This window comes from Anser brachyrhynchus (genome assembly GCF_964034855.1).
Source record: "Anser brachyrhynchus genome assembly, chromosome: 13".
Lineage (NCBI taxonomy): Eukaryota > Metazoa > Chordata > Aves > Anseriformes > Anatidae > Anser > Anser brachyrhynchus.
Genome location: NC_137708.1, coordinates 19,438,410 through 19,460,144, shown reverse-complemented (window position 1 = coordinate 19,460,144; position 21,735 = coordinate 19,438,410). Strand labels below are relative to the sequence as shown.

Genomic DNA, 21,735 nt, shown 5'->3' with positions numbered 1-21,735 from the left:
CACCGCTGTGCTCACCATTTCCCCTACCCAGTTACACACACTGCAGCTGCGTCTTCCTGCGTCTGCCTTTCTGCATGGAGAGAGATGAACCACAGTAATAAAAATGAATCTGAGTTTAGGAGCAAATAGTATCGCTCTTAACATTTGGAAGCATTAATATTTCTGAACGTACATCATCCCTTCAGAAAGCAGTCTTCAAGTAGCTTCATAGCACAAAAACTCTAGTTTAAGCTGCCCAAAAACTAGCAAACAATCCAGATTTGCCTGTTTTACAGCACAATGGTTCATCTCAAGAGGGACTGCAAAACTGGGCTCCTCTGCATACGCCATTTTAAAATCTGTGGAAGGCAGGCAATGGAGCTATACCAAGCCACATTCAAGCTTCACGCCCATGCAGAACAAGCTCAAAAAAAGGTTGCCAGTAAACCCTTCACAAATTTCTAGTAAGCTATGACTTCCACAATTTTTAAATAATGACAATCATGAAGACATCTGTGGCAGCAAATACATGGTGCTCTGTCACACTGTTGTTAGCTCTCTCCTCGCAGCAGCTCGACTTATCTGTGTGCTTTTGTGAGGAACTCCAGCATGTCCCGGGCAGCAGGACACAGAGTGAAGAAAGCTGTTAGCAAATCAATCCTAAAGTGATTTATTTCCAAGTGGCAGATACCAAGCAGGCAGCATATATTTATCATTTGGACAAGGCCTTAATAAAGATAAATTCAGAGTATGAGTCTCTCTAAGAAACGGCTTCAGCTTCAGGCAAATGCCAAAGCTCACTCCTCTGTTTAATTAGACACATATGCTTCGGCTGGGCTAGGTTTTAATATGGATGATGTTTGTTTTCAGTTATGAATATTACAACTAGTTCTCTAAAACCTGACGGTGCTGAGGCCAGAGTGTGAAATTCTTTAAAGATGGTGTTTCCAACACCAATAATGCACAGACATCACAAATCAAAACATGCTCTCCAAGACAATAATTAACATCTACTTATTACCTGAATAAAGATATTTTAAGACCTTATGAAAACACATGAGCAATACCAAATGCTGTGGAAGACTCAGAATAAATGACCAATTTAGGACAATATGAACATTGCTTTAGAAGTATTTCTGAGCACCATAAAACAAGGGGGGGGGGTGCAGCAGCAGGAGAAGAGATGCAGGGCAGTGGGAGAAGAAAGCAGGACACAGTTTCATTTCATTCAAAAAACACACTAAGCTTTCTTTTGTCTATGCCTAGATGGCCATCCATCACAAAAATCATCTATTATTTACTGTAATTTAAAATATTTTCTGTGCTCTGCAGTATAACTTCCCAGTTTCTTTGAGACTAACTTAGAGCGAACCCCATCTTCTTACACAGGTGATCTTTCTTTCAAGTCAGTGGAAGCTGTGGGAGCAGATGTGTTGCAGAAATGAGACTGAGCTACTCAAAGGGATTTAGGTACACATGTTCCATCAAAATGAATGAAAGGTAAACCTCCTGTGTGTGTTGAAAATCTCAATTACTGTTCTGAACTTAAATTCAGTGATAAAAGCCCCCATTATTCATCTGCTCAATAGCATCTTACCTAGACCTTTCTGCAGAGCTGCCATAGGGCTACGTGCTCTGCGGTCACATCTATTAGCTTTGTAAAATACAACCACAACCAACCTGAGGCTAATGTCAAATTCCAGTTATAAATAACTCTGTTCTACCAAGTGACTGTCCAACACTGCTGCCCCACATGTATAATGCAAACCAGACTCGTTGCTTGTCTACCCTGCCATCAGCCAGGAATAACCTTTCTGAAGCCAAGGGAACTATGTGGAATGAGCACAGTTCAAGTGCAAAGAGAAACAATTCAAAAAAAATTGCAAGGGAAAGTTTGATCTGTGATTTCTCAGAGACTCCTAAATCCACCATTCTACTGAAGGCAAAAATCTGCCTTAATATCTCTCCTTTCAACAGCGAGGCTAGAGCAGCCTCTCTAAAGACACAGTTTGAAAAGCAAAGATGCTTTTCACTGCAAAGGGGCACAGAAATAGCCTGAGCACCTTTCCATTCCCTCACAATTCCCATCACTAACACCATGGATTCCTGAAGGAAAACCCAAGCCATGCTGCACCACTCGCTAACTGGAGAGCCAGCAAGGCCCAAGTGCTGAGCCCTCTGCTGTGGATCAGGGACCCACCTCCTACAGAAACTGGAAGACACGCTGACTTCAGATAAGACTTAGGAACACAGAAGCTTGACAATATGTTTTAAAGCAGCTGGAGGAGAGGAGAGGAGAGGAGAGGAGAGGAGAGGAGAGGAGAGGAGAGGAGAGGAGAGGAGAGGAGAGGAGAGGAGAGGAGAGGAGAGGAGAGGAGAGGAGAGGAGAGGAGAGGAGAGGAGAGGAGAGGAGAGGAGAGGAGAGGAGAGGAGAGGAGAGGAGAGGAGAGGAGAGGAGAGGAGAGGAGAGGAGAGGAGAGGAGAGGAGAGGAGAGGAGAGGAGAGGAGAGGAGAGGAGAGGAGAGGAGAGGAGAGGAGAGGAGAGGAGAGGAGAGGAGAGGAGAGGAGAGGAGAGGAGAGGAGAGGAGAGGAGAGGAGAGGAGAGGAGAGGAGAGGAGAGGAGAGGAGAGGAGAGGAGAGGAGAGGAGAGGAGAGGAGAGGAGAGGAGAGGAGAGGAGAGGAGAGGAGAGGAGAGGAGAGGAGAGGAGAGGAGAGGAGAGGAGAGGAGAGGAGAGGAGAGGAGAGGAGAGGAGAGGAGAGGAGAGGAGAGGAGAGGAGAGGAGAGGAGAGGAGAGGAGAGGAGAGGAGAGGAGAGGAGAGGAGAGGAGAGGAGAGGAGAGGAGAGGAGAGGAGAGGAGAGGAGAGGAGAGGAGAGGAGAGGAGAGGAGAGGAGAGGAGAGGAGAGGAGAGGAGAGGAGAGGAGAGGAGAGGAGAGGAGAGGAGAGGAGAGGAGAGGAGAGGAGAGGAGAGGAGAGGAGAGGAGAGGAGAGGAGAGGAGAGGAGAGGAGAGGAGAGGAGAGGAGAGGAGAGGAGAGGAGAGGAGAGGAGAGGAGAGGAGAGGAGAGGAGAGGAGAGGAGAGGAGAGGAGAGGAGAGGAGAGGAGAGGAGAGGAGAGGAGAGGAGAGGAGAGGAGAGGAGAGGAGAGGAGAGGAGAGGAGAGGAGAGGAGAGGAGAGGAGAGGAGAGGAGAGGAGAGGAGAGGAGAGGAGAGGAGAGGAGAGGAGAGGAGAGGAGAGGAGAGGAGAGGAGAGGAGAGGAGAGGAGAGGAGAGGAGAGGAGAGGAGAGGAGAGGAGAGGAGAGGAGAGGAGAGGAGAGGAGAGGAGAGGAGAGGAGAGGAGAGGAGAGGAGAGGAGAGGAGAGGAGAGGAGAGGAGAGGAGAGGAGAGGAGAGGAGAGGAGAGGAGAGGAGAGGAGAGGAGAGGAGAGGAGAGGAGAGGAGAGGAGAGGAGAGGAGAGGAGAGGAGAGGAGAGGAGAGGAGAGGAGAGGAGAGGAGAGGAGAGGAGAGGAGAGGAGAGGAGAGGAGAGGAGAGGAGAGGAGAGGAGAGGAGAGGAGAGGAGAGGAGAGGAGAGGAGAGGAGAGGAGAGGAGAGGAGAGGAGAGGAGAGGAGAGGAGAGGAGAGGAGAGGAGAGGAGAGGAGAGGAGAGGAGAGGAGAGGAGAGGAGAGGAGAGGAGAGGAGAGGAGAGGAGAGGAGAGGAGAGGAGAGGAGAGGAGAGGAGAGGAGAGGAGAGGAGAGCTTTTTACTAGAGTTTTCTGTTCTCACGTGCTTTCTTCAATGTCTTTTCAACTGAGAAATCCAACCAGAAATGCACATAGGGGCTATCCATAAGTGTTCTTCACACCAAGAGCCCAAAATGGTTTATAACACGATGCTTTTCAGACAGGTTCTGCAGATAAACAGCCCTTCTCCTAGGTGAGTGCCTGGTGACTCCCCCCAGCCTCAAGAAATCCTTGTTCTCCTAAACCTTTTAGTGCATCTCAAAGTATGACAAGTGATAATAAGTCTTATCAATCTTGTGTTGTGGCACATCTCTTTCCTTAACAAAGGAGACCAAAAACACCAAGGAAACCCCAGCGGGAAACAGAGCTCTGTAAGGCTAAAACAGAAAAGCTTAATTCCCATAGGAAAGGAGAGACAAAGGAAAACACAAAGGATAAGTTCTCCTGCAAGTTTACAACAGGATAATCTAACAGGTGGCCATATGATCACAAAGCTCACAAGGATGCATAAAAACACTGATACTGAAAAGAACATGAGGGTTAACCCAGCCCAGGAGTCTGAAGGAGCTGCCTAAACTCAGGGTGGAATTTGACTGAGGACCTCTACCTGATTTTTCATACAAAGAACGCAATCAGAAGACACTAACATGATGGGAAATTTGCATTTTTGAATGATTAGATGTCATCTGTCAGCTTTATAGCTTTCCTTGATGCGTCTGGGTTAGGCAAGTGTGCTACTGCAGATCAGCTAACTTCAGGTAAACATCTCAAGGTAAAACACCAGCAAAGGGGAAATTTTACTATTTTATTTTTTAAATAAACACATTAACAGACCAACACTGGAACTCTATGGTCACTATCTCAATTTAGTAATTTTGGAGATTGCCTTGCCCTCCCGAGGCAACAACTGTGGAACGTCAGGTGTCAGACGGATCAAGAACTGTAATGGCTTATACAGGCAGAGTTTTTCAAGTCAGCATTTACTGAGAATTACAAAGCCATTTCCCCTGTTACTAAGGATGTATTTTAAAAATGGTAGATGCCACCCAGCATACCCCATCAACACTTAAAAAAAAAAAAACCAAAAAAAAAAACGAGGTCATACTTTATATTTAGGTAGCTCATCTGTAGGAAAGGAATGCATCCATGCACTAATGCAAACAGACACATGGAAAGAGAAAGACATGAAATAGTTTAGAGGGCATTATATAATAATTGTTGGCAAGTGTTGGCTTTTTAACAGCAATGGCTTTAGAAATTGGGCAGGAACCCATCAGCTTGCACGTGCTGAGAGGAGAATAAATTGCTTATCTGTCCCTGCTGCTCATTCTCAGGAGAGATGCTATATCATGTCATTCAACGAGCTGATCTCTTCAGACAGATTTTTCCAGTGACAGAATTTTAGTGCTAAAAGTATTGGCTTACTAATAGGGAAACATGGCTTCTCCGAGTTGACATTTCTATATGCTGAACACATAGGGATACGCTTGGGAAGTCACAAGTAGCAACCATTTTCTAATTAATTAATCTGCACATCTCCTCTTTCAGCTACATCTGTATACATCAGTACTGACATCAAATTGTCTGTTAACTTCATCAGAAGTATTTCCTTTCCCTGAATTTCCCAGGGGCTGTATCAATACCTGCTTCCCTAAATAAAAGTGGCAGGCAGATGCAAAGCGGATACCAAGTGACTCCCTGGTTCAGCATATCTCCAGAGCAGACAACAGTTCAAAAGGGCTATTAAAAGGTCAGAGATTCTTCCAATTGACAAGGCACCAAGTCCAGGTGACACTCATCCAAAAGCGCTAATAGAAATGGAGACAGAAATTGGAAAACCTGTAGGAGACATTTGACAAGCTCAGCTGAGTAAGGATCCCTGAAGGCAGACAAAAAACTAACATAAAAGAGTATTTTAAAAAGACCTAAAAACAAACATGGAAACACATAGATGCAAATCTCCCTCCTTTTGCCACCTCCCTGGTCTTTACAACTATGCCTTTGCTTTCTTAGTAGACGAAAAACCCTGTTAGAGGGATCACGTTTAATGAAAAGGGGCTGAAAGTGAATTCTGATAGCATCAGATGTCAGGAGGTGATGCCACTCCTTATACATTATTTTATTCAAAAAATCCTACAAGTACTCAGGCAGAGAAAACTCCCTGACTTAAAATCAATACTAAACCAAAGTCCTTTATCCTGCCAGTAACTACTGTTTGCATGCAAAGCTGCTGCATATGCCTTCACTGGGAGAAAAACTAATAACAGTTTCCTTATATTGGCAGAAAAACAAAGAGCTCAGATATCTGCTCTTAGTGCTTTTGTGCAGGGGTGGATTGTGAGGAAGAGGCAATAGCCACATATCTCGCAGCTGAACCTGCAGAGCCGTGAAAGTCATGCAAAACAGCACTTTCAGTTTCTTCAGTAAGCTGCAAATCTCTCAATCACAACTGCCTGCATAAATCATGTCAGCCCATTCTGCTGTGGTCACATGCAGTCCCTTGTGTATGCACCCAATAAATGTAGTTCCTGAAAAGGGGTGCCCTGTTACCTTAGGGGACACACTGGGTTATCAGACTGGAGGTCAGAATGGAAACAATCGTAAATACCTATAGAAAGACCAGTTCTTCTCACAAAATCTGATTCGATTGGAACAAAGAGATGAAAATTTTAATGCCCCTCTGGCCTGCTCAGACTGTGGATTTAGAAAAACTGTCCAGGAAGCCTAGTTATTTACTCAGCTCTACATCACTAAGGTCACATTGGATTGAGGATAGGAGTCTTTTCTGAGAACTGCAAAAATATCCACATTTCAAGTTCTTGCTTCTTAGACATCTCAGCTTTTTCCTAATAATACAGGAGTCTCCATGCACAGAGCCCTTTGGCACATTTGGGGTACATGTATGCACCACGCTCCCTGCAAAGGACTGAATCCCAGGCTGCTGCAAACACTGAGTTTCTAAGCAGGGTCATGGCTGAGTGTGGGAAATAGCAGGAAACATCAGCTGCAGAGCTGCTATGCATCTCCATGGCCAATCTTCTTTGGGAATGTGTGCACCAGAGAGCCAGTCAGTGAGGCACAGACCTGCTGAACTAGGAAAATGGAGACCCAGCAGAGGGGACAGGTCACGCACCTCGCAGGCAGAAGTGGGCAAGGTTTAATCCGCAGTCCTAAACACAGTTCTTTGCATCCCTCGTTCCTTGTTAGTCACTTTAAAATGAAAAAAAAATGGAGGAAAAAAAATATGTTGCCTAGAGAATATCAAGAGAGGCTTGTTCTGTTTCTTTTCGAACAAAACAACCACATTTCAAGGAGCAGAACTGCAGCATCGAGGGTGAACTGTGTCATACTGAAAGGCTCCTGGTGTAGAAAGGCCATCCTCATCAAGGTGCTCAGCCTGTGCAAAAGACACTGACTCCATCCACCTCATATCCACTTGCTCTTTTTTCAGGAATAATATTCCTGAGTGGAAGCATTCAGGCTACCTGACTCCTCCCCTTACCCCTCCCCCCCCACCTCCCCCCCACCATGCTCTTCCTTTGAAACTAACTGACTTTAGTTTAAAAGAAAGACAGTGAAAAGAAAAAGCACTGAATTCTACAGATCACATGTATTCCAAAGCTTCGTAGGATGTGTGCACTCCACGTAGGAATTGCAATCTATTCGCTATAACATCTTCACCTGAGTAGTGTGGTTTGTTGGCCTTGCAGTTGGCCAGATAGTAAAGGGTATTTGATCACCTCAGTTTGAAAGATCACATTCCAGTTTTTGTTCCTCCGTGGTTGCAGGGCCATTTTAAGCTGTATTTTCTAGCCAGCCTTTCCACAGCTTCTGCAGAAGCATGCAATTTCCATCAGCACCTTTAATGCCAGCACTGTTTAATCCCTTCCTGAAATGCAATGAAAGGGAGTTTAGAAGCAAGTGAAAGTATCTGGATGAATAAAGCAGAATACCACACTGTCAAAGCCTGAATTAGTCGGTGTGCCTGCATGCACGTTGTTTTATTATAGTTCTAACTAATAAAAATGTGCCAGTGCACCACACTGGTGGAATCAGCTGGAGGACTTCATGAGCTCCATCACTGAATCAAAATCACACAATCTCCTGTGTTAAATAACATTGTGCTGACGTGCTCTGGAAATGCAGAGGTGGCCTCAGCTCCCCACTCAGCTTGTTTATCACCTAAAGTGGTCGGGTATGGAAAGTACCTTTTGCTTTTGAAACTAATTGCAAAGGAAACAGCAATGTCCAAGAAAAAGCTAGGGCTTTGTGGGAAAGCAATTAGGTCTGTGGTCTCCCATGCTCACTAACTGATGGCTGGCATTCAGGTTTCAGGCATATCTGGTTTGTTGTTGTTTTTCTCTATTGGATAAAATAAGATTGGATGCTCTGATGTTATGCTCTGATGCTCACATAGACAACCAGACTCCACCTGATTGGGGCCCTTCAGCCACATACTCTAGAATTCGAGAAGTCCCTGAAGTGAACCTGTGGTTTGAATACAGCCCATCTAAATAACCCCCATCACATCTGTTTCCCCAGCAGGATAGCCCCGGAACTCTATGGGGTTTTGAAAGCTCTCCTCTTCTTGATCTACTTTAACATGGGCATAGGTTGGAAATAACTCCTCAGATGTCAATAGCGGTTACTTGTAGCCCTGTCTGTTATAGAACAAACACCATATGTGCAAAACAAGTATGAAACTTCCAGGAGAAATTCTTCTCTGTTGGAACAAGATGGCATTTGGCACTCACTCAGAACTGCCTACTGGATTGGGCTGTAAAGAATCAGTCCCCTAAGGTGGAAAAACATTCAACCTTCTGCACTTAGCAAGAACTCTAGAGAACAAGAGGTTCTAGCAATTAAACACTACAGGAACAACTAAAGCCATTGAACCCTTCCCTTGAAGACCCATGACGTTTGATTTGGATACAATCCTCTTCCAAATCCCATCAAAACCTGTGAGAACTGTATCAACACGTGATGCCCAAAGCCGCCTGTGTGAATTGGTGCTCTGTTTACACAGACATCCCTGCTCTGCCTCACCAACAGTTTAAAGACTGAAGCACACGAAAAACAGAGATAGAGGCTATGGCACATAAGCAGGTGAAGTGAGTGGAGAGTTAAACAAGATTTGTTATTTCCCATGTTGTACTATGTTTCTATTAAATTCGAATACCTGCCTCAATAGCTGTTCCTCACGTCCTGCCAGCTCTCACCCTGACTCCTCTCGGCCCTCTCTCTCCTGTTGTAGCAGGGGATGTGGCTCTGCACAGCACTGCCTGCCCCAGGAGAGCCAGGCAAGATCCAGGGACATTTTCTGGACAGCTCCTTCAGTGGCAGGAGACAGGCAGGCAGAGACGGGGACATGGAGCCAAGGCCTCTTTGCTGGGGCACTGAGTGAGCACTAAGCCTTCTTGACAAGTTCACATCTCTGAGTGGACATTTGCTTTTTATTTTTTTTTTCCTAATTACTCTTGGATTTCCCCTGGCTTGAGTGGTAAGGAGCTAACGGCAGTTGTTTAATTAATTAATACTCCAAGGAAGCAGAAGTCCTGCCATGCTCTGAGCTGCATTTATATGTGTTGACCATGCTCCAGTCAGGTAACAGAACTAAGCAAGAGCCTCAGACTGTGGACTTCATACAGGCTGTTTCAAACTGGTATATGCAACTGAGCTCAGGAAAGTAGCAGTGATGTATGGCTCCAGGTAGCTGCTTACTGCACATTTCCTTACACGTCCCAGGCAGATCAATGGTCGCAACTATACTTTTGACAATGCTGATTTAAAACCATGGATTATGGATTTCAGGGACTTGTAAGACCCTTGTAAGAAGAGAAACCCTCTGAAACTTCCCCTGAAATAATCTTTATCAAAGTTATGTCAGGGCATGCACATACACCCACAAATCTAACTAGTAACCACTCCTGCACTGTGCACCATATTCAGAAAACTCTGAGGAATGAAAGAAGTGACAATGCTGAATAACAAATATCAATGGTAGCTCTGCAGCAGCTCATCTTGTTAGCTGTCAGGAAGCTGGAGACTGGCAGGTGAGCCCGCAACAAAATATGAGGTAATGTTGTCCAAAGGGAGCGTTTCTCCATTCTGTTACTGCAGCAGGGCTTCCAACTTTTTTTTTTTTTTACTGCAGTGACACAATACTACTATGAAGTGGTGCTTCACTTAATTAAGTCAAAACTGAGACTACCATGCATATTAATGAGCATCCTAATGAGCATTAATTTTTGATGTTCCTCGTTAACAAGCATTATAAACTATGACAAATTTCTGTTTGACTGAATGCCAGAATTTGGATGAGTGGTGGTTTAAAACTGTAAATCTGAATGTTTCCCCAGGGGATTAGAATGCCATGCATAAATACTCTGAGAGCTTGTAACGTCAAAGAGGATATATAAATGCCACAACAGGCTATCTTCCACTGCCCTTCTGAACACGTCTGGTGGAAAGGCACTTGCGTCTTTCAAATTGAGGTAATTTAAATTCAGAGAATAAAAAAGGAAGTACCTAACTTTCAAATGGTAGAAGTGAATTATTCTGATCCCACTGAAAGCAACAGACGTGCTTTAATATTGAGAGCTGTGCATGAGCAGATGCAGACTCACCCCTTTGAGCCATGTTTGTGCAAACCCGTGGACTCATTGTCAAGTCTAGTAAACATGCATGTTTTTAATCTGTTGTAATGAGATTGGCATAAACAAATTAGACATCTTTAAAGGATGAACATCTCTTAAAAAGAAAAAAAAAAGCCTAGACCATGTCATATAACAGTGACAAGATCTATAGGACAACAACAAACCCATATATGTAATCCATGCAGATATTGTTGTCTTCATTGTTACCACAGCTTTCCCAAGACTTCAGCTGCCTGACTCAAGCAAAGAGCTATATGGCTTTGTCACCGAGCAGCTCTTCTGAAATATATTCCTGATGTATCTAAGTCACTGTTGCATTTTGCTCATTTACAGATAATCAAAGTAGCTTTTTTTTTTTTTTAGGCATTTTTGCCTTGCTTTTTTGTTCCAATTCTATCACGATCAAGCACCACTTTGAAGATAATAAACATTACACACCAAGTGAGGTTCGTCTGCGCTTCTCACGCTTCATCGGTTCAGAAGGAACAAACTGGTGTAAGATCTGCATTAGTAAACAAACATAAATAACATGTCAAGTCAGGAGAAGGAAAGAAGCAAAGTTAAGGGAGGCTGACCTGCTGTGATTTCACCAAAAGCTTCCAAAAGTTTTCTACAACCATGTTACCCATCTAACCATCCTCCAAGCATGAGATCGCCATCCAAAATCATACGAAAATGAGAACAAAAGTGGTACTCATGTTATAATTCACATAGCCAAAATTGAAGTTAAATAGAAATAAAATCACAGTTTCATAAAAAGTTCAACATTTTGAAGTTGTTTCTTTTTTATAGTATTTAGAACAAGCCAATTTTTGTGAGGTTTTCTGACTTTTTCCAATATTTTCCTCTGATTAACACTAAAATCAGTAGTGACATTTTGCTTGATCAAAATCTGGTGCTCAGTAAAGAAATATACTTATTTTAATAAATTTTGAAAATTATATTTTTCAAGAACAGGTGAGAAATTCAACAATGTCGACAGACTCCCCCCAACAATCACACAACTTTCCAAAAACTGATTTCCATGAACAAGAAGGCTAATCAGTCCATCATAGGTTGACCTCACAGCAGTTAAAACACCATGGATGAGATTCATTTTGTCCTAAAGCAGACATCTGAAATAGGTCAGATAAACTGCACCCCAGAAGCACCCGTCCCTCTTCACTGAATCCAGAGCCTGGGACACTCCATCTGTGTATTAAACAGGTTAAGTTGGGTAAAATGAATCCCACCAGTACCATGGAACTGATTTTTTTTAAGTATTTTTTTTTTATATATTTGTTCTCTAAAAAGGACATGCAGACCAATTTTAAGCGAGATCTTACGTGGCCTTTATGTCTGTGGAGCCTGAACACACGAAGTGGATAAACACAGCTCCAGAAAAACAGGTGACTATTATAGAGCATGATGTGTGAAAAGCAAAAGCACTTGGGAAGTGCCTGTGAGGTACTATCTGGGGTCATTACACAAACCTTGTCTATAATCATCGATACACTTGATTATTCAGGTAAACCAAGGTAGGCCCAGCAGCCTGCAGGGCCCTGTGAGGAGAGGCAGGGTCTGCCTCAGGCCGGTCACAGCCGTTTCTAGCAGCACCACTGCAGGCCATGGCCAGGCCCACCTGGTTTTAATTGGCAATAAACTAATTGTCCCCAAGCTGAATCTATCTGCACATGACAGTAACTGCTAAGCCATCTCCCTGTCTTCCTCACCACCAGCTTTTCCATTTTATTTTTTCCCTGACCTGTTGAAGAGGGAAGAGAGTGGTGGGGTGGCACCAGCCCCAGCCAGCACACCACACCAGGACCTGCACAACTCCTTTTGCTGCTCTTCAGTGTTGCAGTTGCTGTTATCCAATACCTCACAACAGCCTTTGGCTGATTACTTAATTTAATTGATGTTCCTCTAGCTGTACTTACTCACAGAGATTCACTCCCTTTACTGCTCTGACCACTGTTAATAAATTAGAAGATGGATATTAAAAAATAACTAGTACTGTCCTCTTTATTCATCAGCCAGTCCTGAATTACCAACTGGTTTTCTCTGTGGTTGCTGACACTTTAGACAGCAGAAATATTTCTGACACACTAAACCAACCCGGATGTTTTATACCTTCTGAACATCTTACAGTTCTGTCTCTCCAGCTGGGGAAGTGAGAACAATGTTGGCCTTTTCAAGTGATCCATCACAATTTTTCCTTTCTTTTGTTGCATTCTCTTTCTATTGGTGTGCCTTTGATTTCTACTTCGATATTGTTCTCAATAATTGAAATAAGATATCCAGCTTTTTACTGACATCTTTCAAAACCATCTTCAAATTATGCTGAGTTTCAGCATCCCAACAGAACAATTCAGAGAGATCTTCCATTAATATTTACACTGTAGGATCTCAGCTAAAGAAAAATGGATTATTTTACAGCCTTTGTTTAGGTCAGGAAAGTAATCTGTAATTGGCAAATAATGACATGCCTATTTTTCTGTCAAAGTTAATAATATCTGACAGCTAGATTTTCTAAATATCTTTCATTAGAGTATTATGAGGGGTTAGCTATTTTTCTCTTTGAATCTGGGGAAAAATTGGGGAAGACTAGATTAAATGGTAAACCAACAAACAGATAAAAGAAATCAGTTGTCCCAGGTGAATGAGGCTTTTTCAGTCACATTACTCTACCCTGAAATCTGTCATAAAAAAGCTCACACAGTTGTTATTTTTAACCTAAGCCACTTGAATAAGATGGAGGAGCACTCCTTTCAATAATCTCCCTCATGCATCTCAGAAAAGGAAAAGGAGATTAAGAATTTTTAAAAATCGTACATTTTCTCAACCGACCTGGGATTATGCTTTTTAAGAAATAACAGATAAAGGTGTGGTGTTTTTTTGTTTTTGTTTTTTTTTTTTCCCTCCCAGTTTTTGTGTCTTTTATCCAGTGATTGGATAGAAGCACAGAGGAGTCTTGGAAGAGCCAACTGTGCACTGCCTGAAAGGGTCTCTCATTTTCAGATGAGTGAAATCAGAATTCGTGTAGCTGGCAGCAGAAGGCTATTTCATCTGATCAAGGCATGATTCACTAGCTGTGAAAGATATGCGAGAGACTGTAGAAAGGAGAATTAAGGTTCTCTGCCAGGAACAACGTCCCTTTAGGACCCCAGGAAATTCCCCAAACCACTGTGCAATCATCAAAGTACCAATTGTGCTTATTGCTTGGAAGTACCATTAAACCATCTCTGAGGAAAAAAAAAAAAAAAAAAAAAGAAAAAAAAAAGTTCAATTAATGGATTTTTGCTATTTGGCATAGCTCAGTTGACTTTCACCTCTATCAGCATAGGCAGAAATCCAGCTCTCCAACTCTGAACATGCTTTAATTCATTAGTTCACTTGTTTCAGGAATCTGGGGCAGCTCGGGGAAGAAACAGGCCGAAGTGCTGGGCCTGCACCTTGCTCCCACCCACAGACAGGATGAGGCCTGAAGTGGGCCGCTGCCAGGACAGGCCTCTGCTTCCCCCTGTGTGAAGGGAAGGTGGTGGGGACAGCAGGACAGGCAAACCCCCTGGTCAGCCCACAATTCAGAATAAATTGCTGTCAGTCATGGCATGCCTGAGCTCAGGCATCCTGCTGGACAGCCATGAGGCCTTTCCCCAGGGGAGTGACTCTGCAGCCTGATGCTGAGGGGGGTGGTGCAGGAGCTTCAGAAAGGCAGACAAATGACAGGAACTGGTGACTGCCTCAAGAGAAGGCAGCCTGCTCCCCTCTTCAGGGGTCAGCAGCAGCGACAGCATCTGCAAAGTCACCATCAGCTCAAAGCATGAGAGCCCCGCTGCTCTTTTCCCCAGTGCAGGCCCAAGGAGCAGTCCTTGTCCTCCCTCACCTTCCCAGAGAGCACTCAGGTCAGCAGAGCCCGACAACAGCAAGCAGTAAGCTTATGCGTTGGCACTGCATGGCTCAAATCAGTTTTTGTTACACAGAAATGAAAGGCTCAGTGGCATATTCCCCACTCCAAATACATTCTCATCGAAATCTGCCACCAGGATGCCAGGGCCCGGGGAATAGGACCAGCATCAAAAGCTGCTGTCATTTTCACCTCACCCCACTTAAACACAATTACAGTCAGCAACAGAGGTTTGCTCTTGCTGTAGTTACTGGGAGGACACAAATAAACTTTAATGAATATTGCCACGTCCCAGGTCAATAGATAAACGATTCTGTTATTTAACATAGCTCTTGGAGTGATTTCTAAAAGCAGAAACCTACATTTTATACCTCCTTGTTCACTAACAAATGCAACAGTGAAATTTAGCTTGGCATTGGCTGCATTTTGTGAGTTAAAGAGATAAAATCCTTTAATTCTCTGCTGATGAAATGTTATTTTAACTCAATGCAATGTCTATTTTTCCCTTGCCAAGATCTCCTTTTTTTTTTTTCCTTGCTACTCTCTGTCTGCACTATAGGCTACGTAAAATCAAAGCTACAGATCTAGGCAGTAGAAGATATCTTTTATTGAAAAGTTTCCTTTATTGTCAGCTGATAAACTGTCAGCCTGCAGGGAACGATGGCAAGCAGCCCATTCCACACAAGAAGCCCCACAACTCGCTGCTGCACTACCACAGCTTTGAAGACCACAGTGGGGTTGCAAGTAATGCCCCCAGAGTTGCATCCTTCCCACAGCTTCCAAATGGTGAGATTACCCTTGTCTAAAGAAACACCTGACTTTCTAAACCCAATAAAATGCTTTTACATGAACAGTTGTACATGTACATGTACAAGCCATCTTCTAATCTAAAAAAAGAACATTTTAAATAATACAGTATTCTGCTTTAACATTTGTGACCGAACAGTTGGGCTAGTACATGAGACCACTGGGAACCAACCCAAAACTGATTTATCTGGTTTCACTTGCCAAGCTGAATGACAAGCTGAAAACTGAAGCAACCAATTACATTTTGAAAATAGTTGCCATTCCGTCATTCCATGATGTAGGCCAGAATTAAGAAAGAGCAGCACCCATCCATATTGACAAACAATGCAGATAAAGCCAACCCTCTTACAGAAATCTCCTAAAAAGAACAATATAAATGCTGTCTTTTGCCTAAGGAGCTGGAGCCTGTGCTGGTAGAGGGGAATGCAGCAGCTCACACCTCTGACAACATACTACTGTATGAAAAATATTAGTTAAGAGTGAGAAACTAATGTAGGGATAATCGGATAGGACAGTCAAGGTGGAGAGAAGGCAAATGAACAATTTTGCAAGAATATAACAAAGTGCTTTTCTTAATTTATTATATTTATTCATGACTCAGGCTACTAGTAAGAGTGTGCTAATGAAAAATCAATAGCTGATGATATCAGGTTAGGAGGCCTGATCAATACAAAGGAGGAATGGAGTATCACACAGGAAGAACTACAAGATCAAAGCTGACATCAAGCGTTTAAGAACTACAAGTTTTTGCTGTAAAGTGGAAACTCACCAGCTAGAGAAGACTGAGGAGGAGAAAAGCTTGGTTGTGTGGCTACAGACAAGGCAAATACAGTGCTAGTATGGATCAACCAGCCAGCTCCAGCAAGGACACAAACATACTAATGCAGCTCTCTAAGCATGAGAGACAATTCAAGGCTGAGAATAACATTGGTTATTGTCTTTAAATTTGTCACTAACAAAAGTCTCTTGCAGCTAACTGCTACTTTCACCCCCAAAATAAATGGATTCATATTGACCAAAAATTGATTAAATAAAAAAAAAAAAAAAGAGGAGTTGGGGAGTATCAAAGAAAAAGAAAATTCTAGAACAGTCTTCAAATAATTGCAGCAACAGGAAGGAAACTAGTTTAAGAATGAGTTTAATATACTTGTGAGTGGGGATATTTCATATGACATGAAATGAATGATAATTTCCTGCACTGGCAGGCTGGTGAACAGTGCTCGGGGAAGCACTTCCCAGCCCAATGCTCCTGTGCTCCAGTGGCAGGAGTCACCTTGAGTTGGATGATGTTGCAGGATTAGGGCCTAAAGGAATTCATCATATTTAATATTAAAGACTTTACTTTGACACAATTTCAATTGACTACAACAAATCAAAACAAACTCTGCAATAAATGTCTTCATAATGCCTTGTGCTCTAGCTGTACTATGAAAGTCCAAAATCAATAAAAACAAAATGGTGACATATGTTTGTATTATTTGAAAAACTAAATGCATGCAAGGGGATCTGTCACTGCAGGATTAATAGAGTACAACATGTTCTGTTTGTTGGGCATCTGATTGTCTGTCTCATAATATGAATTTTGAAATAGCTAGGGATTTCTGCTAGTGCATTTGCAGGTTTATGCTGAATTTCACATTAACAATAAATCATCCTGTATGTATAGTTCTCTTTTTCAATTTACTGTAACATAACTTCATCAATTCACATAGGGAATAGGGCCATACGCATAATGAGTAGAAATCTGATAATAAAATATTAAGTAAGACAACGAAACAAAAACATTTGAAATATTAATACCAAGGCTCTGAAATACCCCTCATTGCCATTCAGCCTACATTTGGTGTGCACATACCTCTTACGTGTCAGTGGAGTGAGCAGGAGAATGCCAGGTATCTTACTCTAATGACTGCAAAATAATATATTCAAAATTAAGAAATCCATTTAACAGTGATGTAAATAAAAATAAGATACACTCCGTTTTGAGTTCAAAGACATTATTTTTACTCTACATGGTAAAATTACCTTCAAATAAGTAATTTTTCACTATATTAGGACCTTTTCCACATCCTAAGTGCTTCATAGAATGAACTTGAATGTATTTGTGAAAAGAATGATCCTTGGCTGTCTCTGTGGCTGCCCTAATGAGGCAGAGAAGGATTCCTGCCACAGCAAGATCCCTGTGGTGCTGGACTCTTGCATAGCCAGTGCTAAGCCTGTATTTAAGCATTCTCTTGACTTCAGGCACTCCTTTTCAGCACAGAAGAAGTACATGTTTAAATTTGAGCATATGCTGGTGCATGCTTGACAGCAATGGGAACTCTGCATATGTACTTACCAGAAATCAGTGCACATACTTTTGCCCTTCCCTTTTTCAGTATCTTCTGCAGATTCAGATACTGAGGCCCCTGGAATTAATCCAGTCTTGGATTCATTTTTTTAAAATGCATCTATATTCAAAACCCATAGGAAAGACTTTTTCAAAATCTAGTGCTTTCATTGTTCCGCAAAGTGCAGCTCTCCCATCCCATGTGTCACACGAGTAGGCTCATGAGTTGAGTAATTCTCAGCTAACCAGGATCGTATTTACTTAACTGATGTGAAAAGACAAAGGAAAATATACCACTTGCTCAATGTGTGCAAAATTTATGGTATGTGGCTAACATAATGTGTTTAACAATTTTATCCAAGTTTCAGTCTAGGACAAAACAAATATGTTCACATAATCCCAAGCCATATTATAGCAGTTGTATGCAGTAAGTTTTAATTCATCATTAAGTACACTGTACACATACAGATTTTTCTTTTTAAATAATAATATACAAAACTTCCAGAGTCATTAACGATTTAATAAGCTGTTTAAACAAGAGAACATTTTGAAATGCTTGATCTGTGCCTATGCTTTCTAAGCAACATGCAATAATTTATTATCATTTTCACAAATTGTTTGTCAGCTAGACCAAAAAACCTGTTCTGCAATTACCTCCATTCTAGAAATTCTCTACAAAAACTTTATATCAATGTGTATAAAAAGTATATGAAAGCAGATCAAATATTTTTGATTAAGAAAATGTTAATTGGCCTTAACATGTCATTAAGACTTGCTGTGTACCCAAGGAAGTTCTGCTGTAGGATCACAAGGCTGCAGTATCTACATTTTGTACGTAATAACAGTCAACAGCTATAAAGACCAAATAGATCATACTGGCCTTAACAGCATAAAGTCAACTGCAAGACGCTGCTCACGCTCCTTAAGGTTTTCAAAGGGTCATCTTATATCTTCACCTGCAACTGAGGGTTTACTTCCCTAGGCATCCACCAGTCTCACCTCCAAGTTAGGCCCACATAGTGCTGAAGGAGGGTGAACATGTAATGAGGTTGACCTTCAGCACTGCAAACCATTTTGATTGTCCTTTACTTGAACTGGAGTTGTGTTAGCATGGCACAAATTTGCTATATGTTTGTCTTCTTGGGAAAGGGACACACGGGCAGAACTGGTAAAACACCCCTTTCCCTCTGGCACACTGAGGTGAAATGGTGCATTACAGATCAGCGCTACACTTTCTCTTAAACCTCTGCCTAAATTCAGTCACGATTTGTCCCATAATAGTGAATTCAAGATGAAGTCTGTGGCCTGTGCTCAGGAAAATAACATTGCTGAGAATTAACATCAGTTGGAGTGAATACTGTGACTAAAGACATACAGGGCTATAATTTGACACACGGCTCTGGCTTGTGTCAGGGTATAGCCACGATGTAAAACCAAACTTCTGAGAAAAGGAAGAGCACTGCAGCAATTCGACCAACACCAAAACTTGCTCCTTCTGCATCTACCTTTATTACCCAAGTATAACTATCCAAGGAGCTAGCTCTCTAGCTCTCCCATACTTCTACAAACAACCCCTTTACACCTTTCTATTATGCCACATCGTATTTAGTCAATAGAGGGAAAGTCCTGTGGCATTTCTGAAGTATAATACCAATAGCCATGTGCTTCTTACAAGACCAGCTGACAAGTAGCCATTACCATTTTACTCTGAGACTTTCATTCTGCCTTTATTGCTTTTTTAATTAATCACTGACACATTGTTAAGGAGAAAAATCTAACACTTGACCCTATGCATTTCAATATCCAATTCCCTTTGCAGTAGGTGAAACCTCCCATGGAAATCTCTGCAGAGAGTACAGTGACTGACCTCATTCAATATCACAGACCTCAGTGCACTGCACTCACAACTTCAAGCTCTATTCAATTCAAGCTCTATTTTCTGTGATTGTTTATAAAACCTTATTTTATAATCATAAAGTTTCATCATTTTTAACTGCAGAGGCGACAACAGCGCTTGTCAGGACTTGTGGGTCTCTAAATACCCATGCTGGCACATCACAATAGTGTTGCATTACATCTTGTTCTCAGAGTCACATTGCTTTGTTTTATGTTACTGAAGTATAAGAAAGCAACACAATTCACCTGTCACAGCAAAGAAACTGGAAAACAACTTGTTTTTTTGAAAATGCAGGTTAAGGAAGAACCTACAAATGTCTCCAAGCCTGTTCCTTTGAAAGTGTGCTTCCTGCAGTTTGCGATGGACTTGTAAGGTGGCTTTGACATTTTGTGAACACCCCCAACCAAGTAGTGTGAATTATTTTGTGCATTTCACATCCAAGATCCTACAGCTTTCCAAACATGAAAAGCATGTACTGCTGTATATAAACTTGAAGTAATAGGGCTTTGAACTCTCATTGCCTGCCATTTTAATTGCAGATTTACTACAGAATGGAAAACCTTTACAGATCAAAAATATTTCATGTTAACTAAGACAGCATTCCAAAACAGAGTAGCATCTGCTAGCAAAATGAAAGAAGGGAAAGAGAAGTAGCTCTTCTGGTAGAGATAAGGAGGCTAATATGGTTAATTTTGTTGCCAGCAATTAAAAATTGTGGTAAAAGAATTTTTATGTAAGATGTGCATGATAGGTAAACAGCTGGGGAGAGAAACACTGGCTAGAAGGTACCATGAAGACTTCCACCAATGGAAGAAGCAACCTATACAGCTTGCAGTATGCAGGATTTTGGAGCCATGAGTCAACACATGCATAGGAAATACTGTTGGGGCCACAGAAACAGCTTAATCCTATTCCCTTTAAGTTTTTGGTCCTGGGTAAAATGGGAGCAGGAGTCTGACACTGAATACAGACAAGGCTAATATTTCTAATTATATGATCCCATGGTATAATTTGACACGTGAAATCATCTAAGACATCCTCTCTAACTTACATCCTGCAGGTCTCAATAAGGTACTCAGTAGTAAATTACCATAATGTCAGTGGGTGAACTGCACACAGCGAAGAATCCACTGCAGATGAGAATAAAATGGAATAGACTGTCATGTGGGACTCCAGCATTTACAAGCAAGGATCAACTTGATTCAAAGCACTGCTGAAAAACGTTACCTTAACAAAGCTGAAGTCTTACTCAGGTTGTAAGAAAAGATATTTTCTGTTTCAGATGCTTTGGGAAAAATCTCTGAAGACAATGTGGTGCTTAATAGAGATGTTTATTCTTAGTTACCAAAGTATATTTTTGCTCTCGTTTCAATACAGTTGATGCACAGTTTCTCCAGCCATTATGGACAAGTTTTTCACTACACAGTGTACCAGTCTCTCATTAATGCCAGTGAAATGCATGGAAGCCTCAAAAAGCATTCTGCATTTGAAAGGGTTAGGACAACTCAGCAAAATGAGGATTGAAATAGCTTTTCAAAAAAGACCAGCAGCACTTAGCACTGCAGGTGCATGTTATGTGCTGTTTGTATGGCTTGCTGAATCTTAACCATAAACTTCATTAAATAGGATTCCCTACAGAGAAGAATAAGCATGCATCTTACCTACATGCATTATAATTTTGAGGCCAGCTGAAGATGTATGATTCCTGAAGAAGCAAGGGAGATGACTCCAGCTGGGAAGGTAAAGCAAAATTAAGATAGACAGAAGCAAAGCACCACATCGCTAATGCAGTGGCATCCACTGAACAGATTGAAATGAGCTCAGAAAAAAAGGGGGGGGGGAATCTGAAAGCACAGTGTGAAGCTCCGAATCTAGGCCCTTGTATATCATACAAAGGAAATAAAATATCATTTTGACCTACATTGCTTGCCATGCCATCCATTAGACTGATGTTGTAAGACAAGAGTTGGGACAGATTTTGCCCCATGCATGTTGTCTTCCAAATACGAGTACATAAATTCTGGTATTCTGTCCCCATCTGAACACTCAAGTGGCACTGAAGTGAATATTTGTGCCTCATAGTCTCACTTTTCCACCAATATGCAGAAATGGGAATCCTCAGGCACCCATATTTACAAATTAAGCAAACATTATTCTGTAACAAATGACTACATACACGGAAATTATTTCAAAGCAATCAAAAAAAAAAGCCTATAGGGGCTCTACAGATTTATTGCGAAAGAAAAACAACATTAAACCACAAAACAATGAGAAAAAAAATAACATCGTTTCCCATATGCTCAATGTGCAAAATGGATATACAGCCCTTTAGGTAGCAATAGTAATAAAGAAAACTCAGCTGGGTCAAATGGCATATTTGTATTGATTATTAGCATTATTTAAACTAGACTTAAGGTGTAGACCGTGCTCTAAAAACAAATAGAAAACTGATGTATCCCTGC

At 41.8% G+C, this 21,735-nt stretch overlaps 1 protein-coding gene across 1 annotated transcript in view; it reads right to left on the bottom strand.

Annotated features, from left to right (window-relative positions):
* Positions 1–21,735, bottom strand: part of LOC308176895 (uncharacterized protein) — a 243,770-nt gene that overhangs the window by 169,121 nt on the left and 52,914 nt on the right. Inside the window, exons 10-13 of the mRNA XM_080553322.1 lie at positions 20,939–21,005; positions 16,903–16,956; positions 10,793–10,856; positions 7,439–7,587 (exon numbers count right to left, since the gene is read on the bottom strand). The gene's annotated coding sequence lies outside the window, so the exon portion shown is untranslated. The remainder of the gene's footprint in view (positions 1–7,438; positions 7,588–10,792; positions 10,857–16,902; positions 16,957–20,938; positions 21,006–21,735) is intronic.